The 21,024-nt window shown below is 38.5% G+C and overlaps 1 protein-coding gene and 1 long non-coding RNA gene across 8 annotated transcripts in view; one reads left to right on the plus strand and one right to left on the minus strand.

Annotated features, from left to right (window-relative positions):
• Window positions 1-21,024, minus strand: part of NAV1 (neuron navigator 1) — a 282,699-nt gene that overhangs the window by 237,078 nt on the left and 24,597 nt on the right. The window contains exon 2 of one of the 7 annotated variants that reach the window (XM_058174441.1): window positions 3,522-3,602. The exons of the other annotated variants lie outside the window; for them this stretch is intronic. The gene's annotated coding sequence lies outside the window, so the exon portion shown is untranslated. The remainder of the gene's footprint in view (window positions 1-3,521; window positions 3,603-21,024) is intronic. 7 annotated transcript variants of the gene reach the window in all.
• Window positions 150-10,916, plus strand: LOC131193964 (uncharacterized). Its single transcript, XR_009154075.1, has 3 exons — window positions 150-839; window positions 9,572-9,635; window positions 9,858-10,916. It is a non-coding gene; the product is annotated as an uncharacterized LOC131193964 (long non-coding RNA).

Genomic DNA, 21,024 nt, shown 5'->3' on the forward strand with positions numbered 1-21,024 from the left:
GGGAAGTTGCTACCATTTCATGAAATACATGTGGTATATTAGATACTTCCAGGACAAAATGGATGAAGCCTCTCTATTCCCCAAATAGCAAATTTTATAAAATATGACTGAATGATGCCAGAAGTACAAATAGAGCTGATGGGTCACTAGCAGGTGTGTTAACTGAATAGGGCCAATGAGAGCACAACTACAAATACCTCCAGCATGCCCCATCCCATCCTTTAAGACAATCAGCAATAAATCTTTCCTTGACTTGGTTCACAATCTGGTGGGGCAGCTATCACAACCACAATTGATAGATTCGTATTGCTTAACTTTTTTTGATAATGTTCCAATTTAAAAAAAATTACTCAGTTACTAATCTAATTTTTAAAGCAGATTTTAAAATATTAACCATTAAAAAAACAGGAAATCCTAATTTCAGCATAATGGTCAGCTTTACAGGTCAGAATATGTCAGGACTGAGTGTCGGCTGCATCTCTGCCTTAAAAGCTGCCTCTGATAAAGGGGTTAGTTTGGAAAGCAAGGATATATGGGACAAAAATAATTTTACATCTTATCTAGGATTTTTAAGAGAGGGGATGAGATGATTCTTCATGTTCACGTTCTCTGGAGTTTAGTGATTTGGAAGCAGAATGAAGCTACAAAGAATCTCCTTTGTTCACACAATCCAATCATTTATTTTTCCCCTATAGCTGCATTAGTAAGCTCCAAATGAGAAAGTGCAATCTTGGCAAACTCAACAGCAGCTGTTCATGACTTGGTGAATATGTTGAACTGCAGTCCTGTAATTTCCTGTGATCCGATTGGGAATTATTGCAATTGTGGCTCAACATCAGGTGAGCAAAAAGTGAGTCATATTTAGCAAATACTCCTTTCTCACCAACCTCCGTCCGTAGGATAACTCAACAATTTCAGTGAGTTTGATCACACCTAATATGTCAGTGTGCTGTGCCACGTTTCCAGCATCTTGGACTAAACTTGGCATATCTATCATTTCATATCTTCACCTCCAGCCCTTGGTTTGTGGGACAGCTGTGATCTATTTATTTTCATTAACACTGTGCAATTGCTTTCTTTTACTTAATTGGAAGGGGACCAAGTAAAATCAAAGCATGGAGCCAATTATTTAGGTCAAGTCTGTATTGGGGGAGGCTTAGCAAATTAGATTTCATTCTCCTAGAAAAGTGTGACCCAGCACTAATAGGGACTCTTGCACAGCAAGTCTTTGCTTTGCTGTTCTGTTGAAAATGTCATTCACTAATTGCATGGCCTACATTGCTGGTAGACAGCTCATGGAGAATAAGATAGAGCAAATCCACAATCCATTTTTTTCCAGTATTTCTGTACAATATTTTGTTTTCAAAAAATACAAAAATATTTTGTGTTAAATTTCTTGCTAAAACTGGAGGGTAGGAGGTACCATCTTCACATAATAGAACCTAATTTTCTGTAGCATAAGAAAGACCACTTAAATAAGCATAATATTCAAATTTTACTTTGCAGAAGCGCCATATAAACAATAGCTATGAACATAGACCATGATTTGATAAGACAGGCTAACAAACAATTTAAAGGAAAAAAAGTTTCCAGTAACTTTTTTTTTTTATTTGAATTTATATCCCACTCTTCTCCGAAGACTCAGGGTGGCTTACATTGTGTTAAGCAATAGTCTTCATCCATTTGTATATTATATACAAAGTCAACTTTTATTGCCCCCAACAATCTGGGTCCTCATTTTACCTACCTTATAAAGGATGGAAGGCTGAGTAAACCTTGGGCCTGGTGGGACTTGAACTTGCAGTAATTGCAAGCAGCTGTGTTAATAACAGACTGCTTAGTCTGTTGAGCCACCAGAGGCTTAAACTTAAACTTAAACTCAAACTGGAGAAAGAGGACCAAATACATTCAAAGACATGCTCCATTTGTAAAAGCTAACTTTTGCATATTTGTGGAATTTATGAAATTCCAACAAGGCAGCCCTGTTTGCTGCCAGCTGCTCTTCATTTTCTTAATAAGGCTTTAGCACTTGCAGTATTGCTCAGGAGTTATTACCTGACAACTTTAGATATTTTTAGTAAAATAATCTTGATTTCCTCTTATGTATTTATTGCACAACTTGCACACAACATTCAAAAAAACCTTTCCGTTCTGTTGTCCCAAAAGTGCTTTTTCCAAAAGGCATCTGGACTTTCTTGTTTTTTACACTTCTCATCCAAGAAAGCTTTTTCAGTTCTAACTGCCTAGTGGGGAATGGAAGAATTTATATGCTTTGCAGTCATCTGGTTGTTAGTACTCTGAGGGTTGGTTGTTAGGTCTCTGAGGTTGAGACCACTTGTGGGTTTATCGGTAATCTTTTTTGTTTAAAAATTAGTTTTCCTATTGAGTTTTATGTTAAATTTATTTTCATGTTATGAACTATCTGTTTAACATACTTTATAATGAACTTAATTCATACATTTGTCTACTTGATTTCTTGAGAAGTAGTGTTTTCCTTTAATATAATATAACAACAGAGTTGGAAGGGACCTTGGAGGCCTTCTAGTCCAACCCCCTGCCCAGGCAGGAAACCCTACACCATCTCAGTCAGATGGTTATCCAACATTTTCTTAAAAATTTCCAGTGTTGGAGCATTCACAACTTCTGCAGGCAAGTCGTTCCACTTATTAATTGTTCTAACTGTCAGGAAATTTCTCCTTAGTTCTAAGTTGCTTCTTTCTTTGATCAGTTTCCACCCATTGCTTCTTGTTCTACCCTCAGGTGCTTTGGAGAACAGCCCGACTCCCTCTTCTTTGTGGCAACCCCTGAGATATTGGAACACAGCTATCATGTCTCCCCTAGTCCTTCTTTTTATTAAACTAGACATACCCAGTTCCTGCAACCGTTCTTCATATGTTTTAGCCTCCAGTCCCCTAATCATCTTTGTTGCTCTTCTCTGCACTCTTTCTAGAGTCTCAACATCTTTTTTACATCGTGGCGACCAAAACTAGATGCAATATTCCAAGTGTGGCCTTACCAAGGCATTATAAAGAGGCACTAACACTTCACGTGATCTTGATTCTATCCCTCTGTTTATGCAGCCCAGAACTGTGTTGGCTTTTTTAGCAGCTGCTGCACACTGCTGGCTCATATCTAAATGGTTATCCACTAGGACTCCAAGATCCCTCTCACAGGTACTACTATTGAGCAAGGTACCACATATACGGTACCTGTGCATTTTTTTTTTTTTTGCCTAAATGTAGAACCTTACTTTTTTCACTGTTGAATTTCATTTTGTTAGATAGCGCCCAATGTTCAAGTCTGTCAAGTCTTTCAATGAATATTATAGTTTTCAGGTTCTGCAAGTATACTTTCCTGGTTTAGATAACAGATAAATGGTTAAGCTTCAGAGACCAGACTTTTTTTGGGGGGAGGGAAGTTCCAGTGTAAATAAGGATCAATATTATACAATAAGGGAAGATTTCTGTATTGCATGATTGCAGTAATAATATAGTCACACCAACTGAAACTTGCTTTCTTACCTATTCCCAAGACCAACATGTAACATTTGTCCTTCCAACAACTTCGCTATGCTTCAATAGTAGAAATAGCTCTCCTAGTGGCTATTAGACACACACAAAAAGAGATGCTTTAATATCAAAGATGATTTGTAGCCTTTAATCAGTCTCAGCTGGTGGCAGCATCACCAGCAAAAAGAGGACATGAAATTTGGAAAGTCAGTCAAACTGAACTTTTCCTGGAGGCTGAGCCATATATATACATATATTAATGCAATTCTGGAAATGGTTTGTCATTGCTTTTTTTCAGGATCTTCCATTCCATTTTCTATTTTAGCCAACATTTCTATAACTTCCAGATAGTAAACATCTAGATACTAATCAAAACTTTTTTTTAACTTTCTGATATTTGTCAAAGGCAAATTTTATTTCTTGTTTGGGGTGTGTTATGTGAAGTTTTCTGTTCTCTGAATCCTAAAACAATGCTGTAAAGTCAAAAGGAAGTGGTTTCTTTGCTGCTTTTTGTGGCTATGCCACGATCAGAACAAACTGCAGGCTACTAAGTCAGCAATCTTCTTTCTCCATCTCTTCCGTTGTCGGCAGCACTGGGTGTGCTGCTTTGGCCCACTTAGCTACAGTGCCAATTAGAAACTGGTCTGTTTTCTAGCCTAGCCAAATGGGCAAGTGCCAAGGAGCTTCAGCTATTTTCCCAAGGGAGACTGCTATCACCACAGCAACCACTAATTCTATGAATGGGGCTAGGATCCATATCCTTTTGCAGCTAGCTATAAATCAGACAATGTCATAGGCATCTGGAACAAAGGACAACTGAGGAAATCAAAAAGAGTATGATAGAGCAGAAGGATGGTGCTTGCAGAGATTATGGCAAAGGAAAGAGGCCAGCCTTTCGTACACAGCTTAAAATATCTCGAACTGTACGTCTAGCCGAATTTTAAGCCAGTGGATTTCTGTAACTCATGATATACATGTTTATTTAGCCCAGAGCCTTAGGCACCCCTAAAACATTTTCTATGCCCTCACAGAGCCCTCTTGGAATATAGCTATTGAAAACCGGTGGCCTGGTTTTCCATTACTTTAAAGCAGAAGACACACAAAAAGTATTTTATATGTCGTAACATTGTTTAACTAGTTAAAAAAAGAATTCTGTTCATGCAACCCTCCAAAACACAAGAAAATAGTCTCTCATGACTCCACTCATTTAAGAATTGTCATCCCATTCACTGAAGCCCAGGTCCTATCCAAAACAGTTGATCTTCAAACCAGAAAGATTTCCTACCTTTTCGGCAGTACGATATACTTCTACTATGTAGATTTTCAATCTGGAAACTCTCCCTCACTTCAGCTAAAAACAGTAAACTATGTAAGCACGACTCAAAAATCAGCTACATCATTTCACCCTTGGCTCAAATTCTGGCTTTTCTACAGAATCTTATCTTGCTATGATAAGAGTTCTTGGAAACTCAAAGCACTCTTTTTTTCTTTCTCTCTCTCGCCCTCTCTCTCTTGCTTCTGTAAAATTTCATTTGGCCTAATAAAGGGATATGGATTGTAGATATATATAGTTTTTTAATGACCCACATGGTTACTATTGCTTTTTCAAAACCTGAGAAACATTCGTAGAATACAGATCAGGGAGGATCTCTGAAGCTGAACTATGGAAAAGATTTATACCAATGCTCAATGTGTCAACAGAGAGAACAAATTACAACAGCCTTCTACTACCCTCTGCCATTTGGCCATGTTGGATCAACCCCTCCCGCATACTGCCACACAAACACCAAAACTGGAACCAAGTTGCCAGGTTCATGAGCGGTGGCTTAAAGCATTTCATATATATATATGTATATATGTGTGTGTGTGTGTGCGTGTGTATATATATATATATATATATATATATATGTATATGTATATATATATATATATATATATATATATATATATATAGGTCTTTGGTTGTTCGGGTTTTCTCCCGTGTAAAATTGGAAGTGTCTTGGCGACGTTTCGACGAAGTCTCATTCGTCATCTTCAGGCTTCAGCTTCGTGCTTCTGGGAGCAATGTGTGATCGCAGCTGTTTCTTCCTTTAGAGAAGCCATTGAGATAGAAAAACGCCCACACAGCATGAACAAACGAGATGACACCTCCCGCCTACCAGCCATTTGGAAACCCGCCCTTATTGACAAACGAGTCCCTAACACGAGGAATGACACCAGACCCACACTCACAAGGTCCACACAGGATGTCACCACCGCACATCCACCCAGAAAGCAGACCCAAACCCACACTGATCATGAAGCACGACCAAGGACCAGAAGCCAGACCGCAGCTGCAACATTAGCCATTTCAAACCCCTCCAATCCATTCATGCAGCAGACTGACACCCACTATGAAGATGTAGCACGACCACAAAGCCAAACAACAGCTATGCAGCTCACCAGCTCAAATCCCCCTGCAGCACAGACTAGACTGAGCACAACCAAGCCCCCACCAACACAGGACACACCCCAGCCAATCAGAGCACAGAAAACCCCCATCCAATCAGAGCACAGCCAAGCTCCCACCCAATCAGTTCAAACCCCACTAGCAGTTAAAAGGAAGAAACAGCTGCGATTACACATTGCTCCCAGAAGCACGGTTGAAGCCTGAAGATGACGAATGAGACTTCACGAAACGTTGCCAAGACACTTCCAATTTTACACGGAGAAAACCTGAACAACCAAAGACCTATATATATACGTATATATGTGTGTGTGTATATATATGTATATATATATATATATTTATATATATATGTTTTCTGAAGTTTTCACGGGTGTTTATATATAGGTCTTTGGTTATTCGGGTTTTCTCCCGCGTAAAATTGGAAGTGTCTTGGCGACGTTTCGACGAAGTCTCATTCGTCATCTTCAGGCTTCAGCTTCGTGCTTCTGGGAGCAATGTGGCTTGTCGAAACGTCGCCAAGACACTTCCAATTTTACACAGGAGAAAACCTGAACAACCAAAGACCTACATACACAGACACATACATACATACATACATACATACATACATACATACATACATATAACTCATACCAACAATGTGAAATGCGGGCATAGGAAGGATTGTTCTGACCATCATCCATCAAAATTCATCCCAGGCCCATCTGCTCACAAGTAATCCAGTGTAATCCACTGACTGAAGCCACATAATATATTTGCTTTACTTTGTAATGAGGAGGAGCCCATAGAGTCCTTTTTCTCCTAATTTAAGAGTGCATCCTTTTTCTGAAAACTGTAGAACGATGTTGATAAACAAAGGACAGGAAGGTGAGTGAGCTCAAAATGAAGAGTGGGGTGCTCTCAGCAAAGGAAGGTCCGTTCCAAGTTCAAATTAGGGTAACCACAGACATTTATCGTATTGGGTGTATGAGTTACACAATGTATCCTGAACTTCTATTCATAGCATCCCTGGGAATCTACTTAGGCTAGGAGTGATTTGATCAGTGGGGCTTCATGATGAACCTGTCTTTACACCTGGCTCTCTTTCACATCCAAACTTCAGTCCTCTTTATGGGCTTGGAACAGGGGTGAAATGCTCCCGGTTCAGACCAGATCACCTGATCCGGAAGCGATAGTGGCGGGTGGTTCAGAGAACCGGTAGCAAAAATCCCTTTCCCCCCACCCCACCATGCCCAGCTGAGATTTTTTAAAGCATTTTTTCTTCAGCCAAAAAAATGCTTTTAAAAGTTAAAAAAAACCTCTTCGGCCAAAGAAGTTGTAGAAAAAATGCTTTTAAAAGAAAAAAAAGTTGGCCATGCCCACCCAGTCACATTATCCCCCACAACAAGCCACGACCACAGAACCGGTAGTAACAAATTTTACATTTCACCACTGGGTTGGAAATAAACCATTTGCCGCAAGTTCTTGTGATGTCATGGAGCAGAAAGGCAGGAAAGCTACCGTTAATACCTTTTCTAAGAGAAGGATGGAAAAGCAGCCTTGGAGTAACTAAACTTCTAGACAAACCTTAAAAATATTTTCCTTCCTGTAAAAAAGCATTTTAAAATACACACTCGGGGGTTAGGAGCAAACAAATAGCATTCCTAAAAACCACAGGAGACAAATGATATATCAAGGCCCAACTTTCCCTGTTATCTCCTGGCACATTAATATTTGTTGCACAGTTGATCCAAACCAGTTCTTATTTCAAACTTGGACAAAGTATTAAGATGGTGGAGTAAGGACCCAAATCCTGATGCAATTTCCTGTGGGTAACAAAGCAGAATTTGGTTTAATCTGGACTTCCAGATACTGAACCATGTGCACAGAGTGGCTTCTCACTCCCTTGACATTTTTTCTGTCACACCAGCCTGCTCGCAACAGGAAATATAAATTACTCAAGAAAAAGCTGCTGTTGTGCAACTGGCATAACGTATTTCATAAACACAGCTGTGATCAAGGGGGAAAGCAGCTTTTGAAGGAGAACAAACTTCTAATTCAGTCCTTCCCTAGGCAACAACCCTGATATTCAGTTTAATAAACCAAAAACCTCATGCTGCCCTCTTGGTCTTTCAAGGATGTTCCCTAGTACCAAGATGGTTTACTAACAATCCACACAAATTGCTGTGAATGATTTTCTGAACAGTTCTTTCATGCACTGTATGAGATGGGGATATTGTTACCGTATGTTAAAAAAAAAAGCCTGTTCCAAGTTTGTAAATCAATCTGCAGATATTACATTTCAGGAAACATCACTACTAATTCAACCCAGTTTTAGACTTATGAAAAATTAAAGTTTCAGTATATAGTCACTATATACTGTAGTGACTGTATATACGAGTAAACCTACTTGTCACCTTCCACTTATAACAATCTACTCAGCACTTGATTGGCCCCTGAAATGTTTTTTGTTTTTAATTTCAGTTAGATTCAGGCAGCATATCTTTTTTTGGGGTGGGTGGGTGATGGGAAGGCAGTTTAATAAAGTCTGGAGGCTGTGCATGATTTCCAAAGGTGGACAAAAAACACAAAACGAACCAGTTTTACAAGGTCAATCAACCCACTCTTTAACAGAGGAAGAATTGGGCCCAGAACATTAACTATCATTGTACCCTATGTAAGGTGCCTGCTAGACTAAGAGAAATGTGCGCCTGATGTTTAAAATTTAATTTAATTTAATTTAATTAATTTAATTTAATTTAAAATTAAAAGGGCCGCGGTGTGGCTCAGGCTGTAAGAAGCCTGTTATTAAAACACAGCTGCCTGCAATTATTGCAGGTTCTAGTCCCACCAGGTCCAAGGTTGACTCAGCCTTCCATCCTTTATAAGGTAGGTAAAATGAGGACCCAGACTGTTGGGGGGGCAATAAGTTGACTTTGTAAATATACAAATAGAATGAGACTATTGCCTTACACACTGTAAGCCGCCCTGAGTCTTCGGAGAAGGGCGGGATATAAATGTAAATTAAAAAAAAATTGAAGCTAAAAGATAATGGCCAAATATGGAAGGAATGAAGATCCTCTGTCAACTGTTGATTGACAGTCAATTTACATAAAAAGTTGACAGTCAATTTACATAAAAAGACTGGTTGACAGTCAATTTACATAAAAAGATTAGCAATAACTTATCAGAATCATAGCAGAAGCCAAAGCAAAACAATCCAGTACTTAAATGAGTGGATTCTCCCACCAAGGATCAAGTATGTGAAAGAATCAAACCCTGGTATGGTGATATTTGAACCAGCAGGAAGAAAGCCTTTGGATCAATCACAAATCACTGAAAATTTTTGACTTCCAGGGAAGAATACAGACTGAAGATGTAGAGCCAACAACTGTGGCTAAGAACAAGGAACGATGAGTAGATTAGCTTCTTTGACTCTCTCTAGACAAAGAGAGGTTGTGAGATCACTCAAGCTGTGCTCCATATGGTTGCTTCTCAGGAGGAGACTGCAAAGGAGCAGTTTCTGAAGGATGGGAGAAGCAAGAGCCAAGCTAATATGCCATGATTGTGCCAGCTGTAATTGGAGGCTTCAAAGAACATTAAGTTCACACTTCCTTTACTAATCACTCTTCAGAAATTACCTATTAACTACCTGAAATGGGCAGATGCCTTCAAAATGACAAGACTGGAAACACCAGGTGAGTGTTTTTGATCCTTAATATATATGAAATAGCACTAATCATTTAAAACACACAGCAAAAAACAAAGCAAGATATTGGCAATAGAATTTTTAAACAGATTACGGCCTCTAAAAATGTTGAAATATTTTATTTTGAATATTACAATTTTGAAATTGATTCTAAAGAATAAATTGTTTTGATGAGGAAGAAAAATTATTTCTTGTTGTGGTCCACCAGCAGGAGCTGGCAATGGAGTCGGACAGCGATGAGGCTGAGGAAGAGCGTGGGCCAGTCCTGGAGGCTGGGGAAGGCCCGGATGAGGGCTCTGTGTTGGAGGCTGAGGTGAGGCCAGGGCCATTGGGGAGTGAGGTGCGGACTCCAGAGCCTCCAGAGACTGACAGTAGTGAGGCAGAGGAACAAGAGGAGCCTGTTCCTAATGCACGCATGAGAAGAGCTACCAGAAGGCAAGAGCAGCTCAAGCAAAGAGGACGACTCAGGAGTAGGGCCAAGAGATGATTGGCCCCTCCCATAAGGCTTAAAAAAGACCAGCAATGGCATTTGGGCTTTGCCAGAAAACAACATTGATAACTTCGTCTTCTTGCATTTATTTTGTATTGGTGTTTTCTGAACGTTTGCCAAGAAAGGCCTTTGGCAGTTTGCCTAATTGGACCATGGTTTGTGATAGGACTGAGGAATTTTTATTGGGAGGAATTTGCTTTAATTTAGTTGAACTATGCTGAAAATGAAGTAATTCTCAGCTGTTTGAATTAAGTTTGTTTGTTTTTTCACTGACTGAGTTTCCTACTACCTACTGGGCCTGCTACTACCTAACATTTCTGATATTACAGATATAAAAAGAGAAATAACAAGATATGCAACTTTATAATGGCATTCAGAGACATTTTGGAGGAATTGCACTCTCAAACAAAATTCAAGAATGTGAACAAGAATCAGCATCAAGTCAGCAGACATACAAAAACGAATTGGATGAGGATCTAAAAATTAAAAAGGAAATAAGAATGCCATTTCCAGAGGATAATTGGAATAATTTCTTCTTGCTGGACTTACAAAAGAGGCTTCTTAAAGTTTTGAAGAAATTGGAGACCAGAATCAATAATCATCTAAATAGATTAAAAACCATTTTTATAAAAAAAATTTAAAAAGAAGGAATACAAAGTTAGTTTATTGGATCAGTGTTAAAATGGTATTTGTTATTTTGTATGATTCATTTTGTACTTGCTGATATCTGCACTGGAAAAATGTGGTATTCGCTTACTGTTACCTCATATGGTGTTTAAATCTTCCTCTACAGTTACTTTATATATATATATATATATATATATATATATATATATATATATATATATATATATATATATATATATATATATATATATATATATATATATATATATATATATATATATATATATATATATATATATATATATATATATATATATATATATATATATATTAATGTGACAGGATCTAAATTTGCTTAATATCTAATTGTCTTTCTACTTTAAGGAATATCTGTGAGCTTGTTCTCTTAAAAGGAGATAACATCCATCTTTGTCATGTTAAATTTCAATCTTTTGATACATGGACGCTGCCTCTGCGTTCTAAATGTGGATTTGCTTATAGTTAAGAGTTGAGATATGGATTGATGAATTCTACAATTTTTAATGTTATTTTAGGACTCTCTTTGAACTTTTTGCTGACAGTTGGATTGGAGAAAATATTACTCATTGGATTTGCATATAGTTAAGTTATGAGTTGAAGAGTTTTATATTTGTTAATTAAAAGGAGATATAAAGATAGTGATATTGTTTATATTTTTCTTGATGGTGGGAAGTTGCTTTCTTAAGGTTTTTTCCTTTTATTTTTTTCTTGCACTATTTATTCCATTTATTTTTCTTTTATTTTTTAGTTTAAATTTTACTATTATGATTAAAACTTTTAATAAAAATATGAAATATTGAAGACTTTCAACATGCCAGAAGATGGAGTTTGGTAACGTTTTAGAAACAAGCCAAATTGGCCCACTTAACATGTTTGTCCTGGTTAACTCCACTAATCGTACCGGAGATTCAAAATGACAGAGCAGAATTTAGGAGGGTATTAGAATAGGACAATTTCTAGAGATGGTATCTGGAGCAAGACTAAATTTGCACAAGAAATAGTTTATCTCAGAATATTCTGTCAGTCAGCAATGCCCCCTCTCCACTGGTATTCTTCAGATATACTCATTAAAAGCACTCCAATACATTTGAAGGACACCAAATCTGGGAAATCTAGATTAAGTTATCCTTGAATTTATTTGTCTCTAAACACTGACTTTAGGATAATTTTTCCAGTTTCACTCGGCTTTGCAAATTAACTACTGGTGACTCTGTGGTTGTAAGCAAAACATGATGTAGTCTACATGGAACGTGTTGTGTGAAACCACATTATAAACTTTGTTACTAGGTAACTAACTTTGTTACTAAATTTATAAACGTTGGAGTAGTTTACAGCTGAGCCTGTTGTGCAAAACCAGAATTTGTCTATAATGCAACAAACCATCACTTTCCACAGCAAGTAGACTCAACCTGTTTCTTAAAGTTGTTTAATTGAAAATAGTGACAACTTGCTTAGAAACTTTTCATATACCTTATGCTACTGTATAACAGTTTACACATGCTTTAAATAATAGAAAACCCTGCTGGAAGATCATGTTCTGTTCTATATGAAGAAACAAAAGCACGATCATAAAAGCGGTGAAATTCTAGGAGCTGTGAATACAGAGACGCAAACATCTGGATAAAAGCAGTTAGGGAAGATTTTGGAGAATCAATGTTAATGATACTCCAGGGAATCGCTCAACTGAACTGGGGCATCATAAACTTTCATTTGGAACAGCGCAGACCTGGCTCGTCTTCAACTTTCAGCTGTCTAATTTTAGCACAGAAAACATCACACCTGCAGCCACTCTACAAATTACTTGGGCAACCCACTTTGGCGGACGAAGGAGGAGCTGGCCGTCTTCTTTCCTTCCCACAAGCTCTTTCCAGCATCTGCTGGCTGTGGATTAGAGGAGACGAAATCCACTTTATATCTGGGGGAAGGGAAGGCTCTCAGGTGGGGAAAACCAGGCAGCAAGCTCCGTCCGACACCTGATCCCCGCCAACTACCCCCGCTGAATCGGGGCCAAGGGGACGACGGCCGAAGATTCCCTTCCCGCCTCTCTTGCGCCAAGCCACCCTTGCCACCACTCGCCCTTTCCCTTCAGCCCAGCTCACACTCTCGCTCAGGGCATGGTGGGGCGCGAGAAATCGCGAGTCAGTGAGTTCCTTCGCTCACACGGCAGCCTCGACTGCAGTCCAAAGTAGACGCTCCCAAGGGAGCCTCTGGAAGCTGGGACCAGCTAGCGAGGAAACGCAGCCGCTGTTGGTTTCACACAGCAACACCGAGACGGACTTCGGCGGCTCTTTATGAACTTTATGGACCCCTCGGAAACGTCTAAGTGAGGCTTAAGCACTCCTTAAACCCTGACGAGCGACATTCAGTCCAATAGACGTTGGCTGTTCTCTCCTCCGCTCCCCCCCTCCCGGTTAACACTCTTTCTTCAGAAATTCAAAGTATGAAATTCAAAGACCTTTTTAAAAGCAAGAGTCTCAGTACATGTATAATTACGTTCCGAAGAGAGACGGCCTCTTAAATCCCAGCTTGCATCAGAGTCCCTGAAAATAATCAAAGTGTGTAATATCAGCAGGAAAACACGTTTTTCTAAAGTTTTCATTTCTTTCTTTTTTCTTTTAATTGCATCACATTAAAATAGTTTGGCTTTTCCAACCTGCTATTTTCCAGACGTGTTAGGATACAACTCTCATCATTCCTAGCCAATGTGGCCATTCTGTTCTGGGCGTTGGCTAACAACCTGAGTGCACTAGTTGGGTGAGGCTGTAGTAATTACTTATCTGAAGCCCCAAGTTCTTCAGGAACAGCTTCTATTTCCTTCTTTGGAACAGAAATGCAAGATATAAACAAGCAAAAGGATGAACAGTATTAAACAGATGTAAATCACAGATCAAAAGCAGAGCCAAGGTGGTGTTCATCCCAATAAGGAAGAAGTCTAAGTTAGATCTCTAATAGCCATGGCATTAGAATCCAAAACGCCTGTTAGCGTTTGAAGGATCACATGAAGGAATGTGACTGAAGTTCTGCTGCATTCTAGTTAAGCCTCAGCAGGGATGCACAGGCTCAGCTTCATGACTGCCAGAAGTGACAGTGAAATCTTCCCCCATTCAAGTGGCTATGCAAGAAAGCCCAAGGAAGCCTTGAGGCCACCAATATGAATCAGCTGGAACTACAGGGCAAGGCATGTCATTTTCTCCAGAATATTCACCTCTAGCAAATAGGCAGCACCTGTTTCCCCAGAAGTGATCTGCTCTTCAGGATGTTTTGGTGTTGGACAGCTCTCTAGAGACATTGCTGTGCACCATAAAGGCTTTGCAGGATCACTGAGCAAACTTAAAAGCCTGCAGAGCTGTATTTAAGAATGTATTAAGCTGTATTTAAGAACCGGATTTTATAAATTGTGTTTCATATGTGAAAATACATAAAAAAGCAAAAGAGAAATTTCATATACTTCCATATACTTTCATGAGTGGAAACTAGGTTTACATTGATACTAAAGACTGATTTCAGAATGCTATCATCTTTTAGTATTTGGTGGTGTTTAGTACTGTATATTCACTAGTTTTTATAGCCCACCTCATGATTATTCCTATAATAAGTCTGAATTAAAAAAAATACAACTGAGCAATATCATCATCTGTTCATAATATGGCTCTGCACTACATCCTACAACATCTTGAGTCTCCAAAGACCTATGCAAGGGTCCTTTTTGTAGACTTTAGTTCAGCATTCAATACCATCATTCCAGACATTCTCCTAACTAAGCTAAACCAGCTACAGGTACCGGAACAGGCTTGTAAGTGGATCACAAGCTTCCTAACAAACAGGAAGCAGCAGGTGAAGCTAAGCAAGATCACATCAAATACCTGTACAATTAGCACAGGGGCCCCCCAAGGCTGTGTGCTCTCCCCACTTCTCTTCTCTCTGTATACCAATGACTGCATCTCCAATGATCCATCAGTTAAGCTACTGAAGTTCGCAGATGACACAACAGTGATTGGTCTCATTCGAGACAATGACGAATCCGCATATAGACGAGAGGTCAAACGACTAACCTTGTGGTGCAACCAAAACAATCTGGAACTGAACACACTCAAAACCGTAGAAATGGTGGTAGACTTTAGGAAAAACCCTTCCATACTTCCACCTCTCACAATACTTGACAACACAGTATCAACAGTAGAAACCTTCAAATTTCTGGGTTCTATCATATCGCAAGATCTCAAATGGACAGCTAACATCAAAAACATCATTAAAAAGGACAACAAAGAATGTTCTTTCTGCGCCAACTCAGTAAGCTCAAACTGCCCAAGGAGCTGCTGATCCAATTCTACAGAGGAATTATTGAGTCTGTCATTTGCACCTCTATAACTGTCTGGTTCGGTTCTGCAACCCAACAAGAAAAACACAGACTTCAGAGGATAATTAGAACTGCAGAAAAAATAATTGCTACCAACTTGCCTTCCATTGAGGACCTGTATACTGCATGAATCAAGAAGAGGGCCGTGAAAATATTTGCAGATCCCTCGCATCCTGGACATAAACTGTTTCAACTCTTACCCTCAAAACGACGCTATAGAGCACTGCACACCAGAACAACTAGACACAAGAACAGTTTTTTCCCGAAGGCCATCACTCTGTTAAACAAATAATTCCCACAACACTGTCAGACTATTTACTGAATCTGCACTACTATTAATCGTTTCATAGTTCCCATCGCCAATCTCTTTCCACTACTGTATGACTATAACTTGTTGCTGGCAATCCTTATGATTTATATTGATATATTGATCATCAATTGTGTTGTAAATGTTGTACCTTGATGAACGTATCTTTTCTTTTATGTACACTGAGAGCATATGCACCAAGACAAATTCCTTGTGTGTCCAATCACACTTGGCCAATAAAAAATTCTATTCTATTCTAATTCTAACCAGGGATATGCAAGTTCTGACTTCTCCAGACTCTTCGTCAGACTAGATTCCCCAATCCAAGAAACGGATATATGCATTGCTGAAAAATGGCAATGTCATATTCTCTAAACCACAATCTTAAGGAATAATCCCTAAGCAATATGCAACAAGTAGCCAAACAATTAAAATAACTCTCCCCCATTTGTACAAACAGTATTAGGGGGGGAAACTACAGAAGTCTCCCATCTCTCTGATTGAGGAACCAAACTCTAAATTTCATGATTATGGAAGGTTTGTCTATTATTCTATCATTGCTATAGCCTCTCTACCTCATAAGACTAATTCAGGGATAATGCAGGGGTGAAATGCAGCAGGTTCTGACAGGTTCTGGAGAACCGGTAGTGGAAATTTTGAGTAGTTCAGAGAACCGGCAAATACCATCTCTGGCTGGCCCCAGAGTGGGATGGGAATGGAAATTTTGCAATATCCTTCCCCCAGGAGTGGGGAGGGAATGGGGATTTTGCAGTATCCTTCCCCTGGAGTGGGGTGAGAATGGAGATTTTGCAATATCCTTCCCCCAGGAGTGGGGGAGGAATGGGGATTTTGCAGTATTCTTCCCCTGGAGTGGGGTGGATTTTGGAGATTGTGCAGTATCCTTCCCCTGCCACACCCACTAAGCCACGCCCACCAAGCCACACCACACCCACCAAGCCAGGCCCACAGATCCAGTAGTAAAAATATTGGATTTCACCACTGGGATAATGCAATTCAGATATTCTGGATTTTAGCACTTATCAGCCTTAGTCTTTATTCCAAATGGCAAATATTTGTGGGATCTGCATACTAAAACTTGTACAGGGCAGTAATATACCTAGTGTATTGAAAAGACTGGTGATTATAAAGAAATATTTCAAACCATGTTTGTAGAATCAGAGTCTTTTAATAATGACCTTCTTTGAAAGAAGAAGGGGGCATAAGTTTCTCGCTTATCAGCATGCTATCTCTGCCAGTTCAAAATCAGTCATTGTGTTGTAATAAGATATGTGAAGGAGCCTCATATTTTATCAAGCACAAAGTTAGATTAATGCAAGGCATATTTTTCATCATTAGCCATTAAATCAACCATGTTATTTAATTAATTAAACTTAAATTATTTTTCTGCCAAATAACTACCAAAACTAATTCAAATGTGCAGGCAGGCACATTATACAGCCCTCCAAAATTTGAAACACACATCATCAAAGTACTCATCAAAATCTCCCTCCACTTGAAAACTAATAGACCTGAAAATATATGCCATATATTTTCTCATTTGCAATCATTGATCCTAAATGTTCCTTGAGTTTTGCAGGAAATATTTAATCTATTTCATTTTATGTGGGAAATATTTATTTCTTACTACAAAATGTTGATTGCATTATTATGTAGAGAAATAATTTTCATGTTCTAGAGTCCATCAAAGATAGCTAAGGTGTGACAAAATGTAAACGGTATGTATGTATTGTACACTATAGGTGTATTGGGATTTGCAGATTGTTGTCAGTCCTCCCAAACAAGATGCAACATGATGAAGTAATTCTACTTTAATGTAAAGCTATATTAACAAAGTCTTGCAAGTCTGAAAGTACAATATTCCCACCACCAGTTTTACCTGCTTCATCTATTAGGGCAGTCAGTCAGTCTTTCTCAGTTTCTTCTGTGGCTGTTAACTCCTGCCTTTTATGTCTGATTGTTTCCTGGCAGCACCTCCTCCCCTTGTTCCTCAAGGTCATCCACACTTTCCACTACACAAATTATTTTGCAATAATAACAGTCAGATACGGTCAAATAAACGGTCTACTTCATACTGGTATGAACACCTCTCTACTGTTCATTAAAGTAGTCCATCTTTTTAAAGGCTTCAACCCCTGAATAAAGCTTGCTTGCCTGAAGGAATCAAGAACTGCGCCTGTTCTCAAAAAGGATGACCAGATATCTCTGGTAAATATGCTAAGGGGGCAATATCATCTACAGCTTGCCATTTCTTCCCCAGAAAGACAAATGACACACATTATGTAATTTGCAAAATTTGCAGTGTTATGATGTGTATGCTATCTCCTGCCCCATCCCACATAAATACAGAAGTGTACAGCTATAGTGATGTGAATTAATTGTATAGCTGTAACTTTTATGAATTTCTGTAATCCATGGTTTTTTTAAACTAAATTGGTGGACATCACCACATTTTATTACAGGATATTTCCTATATTGTATACTACTATTCAGTGGTTGGAATGACATGTTAGCATTAAAAAATAATCACGATCAATTGAAAAAAAGTGCACCTGCACCAAGATCACAAAAAACAACTTTGTCATGTTAAAATCCAATTTTCAAAAATAACTCCCTTTTTCTATGTTGTTTTAACAGCCTCACAAGAAGCAGCAAAGTCAATGTAGATAAAGTCATGTGAACCGAAACAATAGCTAATAAATTGTTAAAGAAATGCTCTGAGGAGCTACCAATGAGTCATTTGCTCATTTCTTCAGAACTGCCCAAATGCTTAACCACAGCATCTGGCCTAATAGGGTTCCTCAAAATTTGTAAAGTGAATGTAAACAACATACCCCATTCTAAGAAGGCACTGCTACTTTCAATGTGGTTGGATTAGGCTTCAAAGGATGAAGGGAAAGAGACTTCCCTCTTAAACAATATTTAGATCTAGCAAAGCCTTGACAAAAAAAAAAAGCTGTTCGAGCCATCAATTCATAGTGCTTGCTTGCATGCTTATATGTATACATGTATACATCCTTGCATGCAATGGTGAAATCCTCCCCGGTTTGCCACCGGTTTTCTGCCTGCGCATGCGCACCAAATGCACGCTATGCGCATGTGCAGTACATGCCAAATATGTGCTGCGGATGGAAAAAGGAGACTTGGGAAGGTTAGTAAAATAGCAAGGGGGGAACAGCTGTGCCGCGTGATTTAGATTCACTAGATATTTCACCATGTGATTTAGATTCACCAGATTTAAAATCTAGTGATTTTAAATCGTGTGGCACAGCTGATTGTCAGAAATACCGGTTCGGACCAACTGGAAGCTTTTTTTTACTTCTGGTTCACCCGAACTGATGCGAACCAGTAGGATTTCACCACTGCTTACATGATACCACAGAGAAGATGATGTAGCTGTGTTATATTATTCCATCCATCATGTTTTGGTGGCCATACCTGTATATATTAAGCTCTTTCTCTTTTTAAAAATCTAATCTTATTTTCCTCCAAGTTTGTACAACGGGACTGATGCCTAATTAAAACTCACTTAAAAACCATGCCATATTAATATCAAAATACCCTATGTGTTTAAAATCATCTGAGTTATATCATAAAATTTTCTGCATAGTTCCAACTCTTACAAAGATGTTAGAAATGAATTATTAGTTCACCTACATCATTCTTCAAGTCATTTTGGTCTTCCTTTCTTTGTACTTTATATAATTGGAAATGTTGCCTAGCATATAACATGTTATTACTTTCCCTATCTCCTTAATACCACTTCTGTCCCACCATCTCATCATTTCTTGTTCTGTAAGTAAGATTAACAGCACAAAACTGAGTTCAAAGACATATTCAAAGACATATTGATGGCACATTTTATCCATGTTTGTCTCATTTGTTTTTGTTATTTTACCTTGCATTAAATTTTAAAATTTAATTTCTAAGGGCATCCCTTGGAAAGCAAGCTTTTACAATCAAATTCATTCAGATGTGATGAATTACATCTTCCATCATTTTTATCCAAGTTCCAAGAAATGTGGAAATTTTGCCCTAGTACATATGGAAAACACCTCAGTAAGGAAAGTGTTGAAATTTGATACACATTAATAATACTATATATAAAGAAAAAAATCTAGTAGGCATCAATTAGGCAGAAACTGCATTTAAAACTTAATCAATTTGTATTTTTCCCAATATTACATAATATAGGGTTGAAATTCAGCAGGTTCTAACTGGTTCTGGAGAACTGGTAGCGGAAATTTTGAGTAGTTCGGAGAACCAGCAAATACCACCTCTGGCTGGCCCCAGAGTGGGATGGGAATGGAGATTTTGCAATATCCTTTCCCCAGGAGTGGGGAGGGAATGGGGATTTTGCAGTATGCTTCCTCTGGAGTGGGGTGGGAATGGAGATTTTGAAGTATCCTTCCCTTGCCACGCCTACCAAGCTAAGCCCACCAAGCCACGCCACAGAACCGGTAGTAAAAAATTTGAATTCCACTACTGCCTCATACCCTCATACCAGTTAATGTGGGAAGGGCAGCAACATGTCAGACACAACATCTACATATTAATTTAATTGCATAAAACATATGCAATTGAATTCAATTGCATGAAATATATTATTTATATGGCAAACCAACTATGTGAACTGTGTGATTCTAGTGATTTAAGCAACCAGAATTGTTTCTCCTTTCATAATCCTATGATTACATATACCATATGACAAAGCACATCACAAAAGGAGGATACTGGTTGTTTCTCTAGAGGCCACCCAGGAAACGTGTCATAGTTTATTTATTTTTTTCACAGAGAGTAGAGCTGGAATACACATTTCTGAATTGAATTCCATGTCTGTGATCCATAGTCTATTTTCCTGTGAGCAGAACAGGTTCAGAAATACGACTCTTACCAAATAGAATAAAATCAGATTTGCTGGATTAGAGTCTCTGCTATTTAGCTTTTTGGCTTTCAGTAATAGTAGTTCACTCCTCACCAACAAGTTGTTTTCCATATACATTAGACTTCAACTCTTATCACCCCCAACCAAAGCTGAATTAATGAATTGTTCCTCTGCTTTCATCACATATTATGGTCAACAAATGGCTTGCACAAAATCAAAGCCAGTCTCTGCAAAAACCCAAAGAAATGAATGGATAATGAATAACAAAGGGAAAGATGAATCAGAATTCAGCCACTGAATGCTAAACATCTGTTTTTGCAAAGCTGAGTGGATATTATGAACTGCACCACAAATGCTTTTTATCTGTTTTTCTAAATCTCAAGGATCTGTTTAATGCAATGCATTCAGTTCTTAAAGAAAATGTATCCTTCCTACAGGCATTCCAAACTAATCAGTCCAGTACATAAATCAGCCTAGCTTTAAAAAAAAGCATTATTTCCCCTGCTTTGACTCCCCCACAACAGGGAGATGCTCATATTTATCAGTTAATTTCAATAGTCTTGTTTAGAACAACACCGAACTAAAGAATATCATCCCTGTGGAAGCCTTCTCCAGTCCAAACATCCTCCAGATCAAAGTCCCAGAACTGACCAAT

Source organism: Ahaetulla prasina, chromosome 3, assembly GCF_028640845.1.
Source record: "Ahaetulla prasina isolate Xishuangbanna chromosome 3, ASM2864084v1, whole genome shotgun sequence".
Taxonomy (NCBI): domain Eukaryota; kingdom Metazoa; phylum Chordata; class Lepidosauria; order Squamata; family Colubridae; genus Ahaetulla; species Ahaetulla prasina.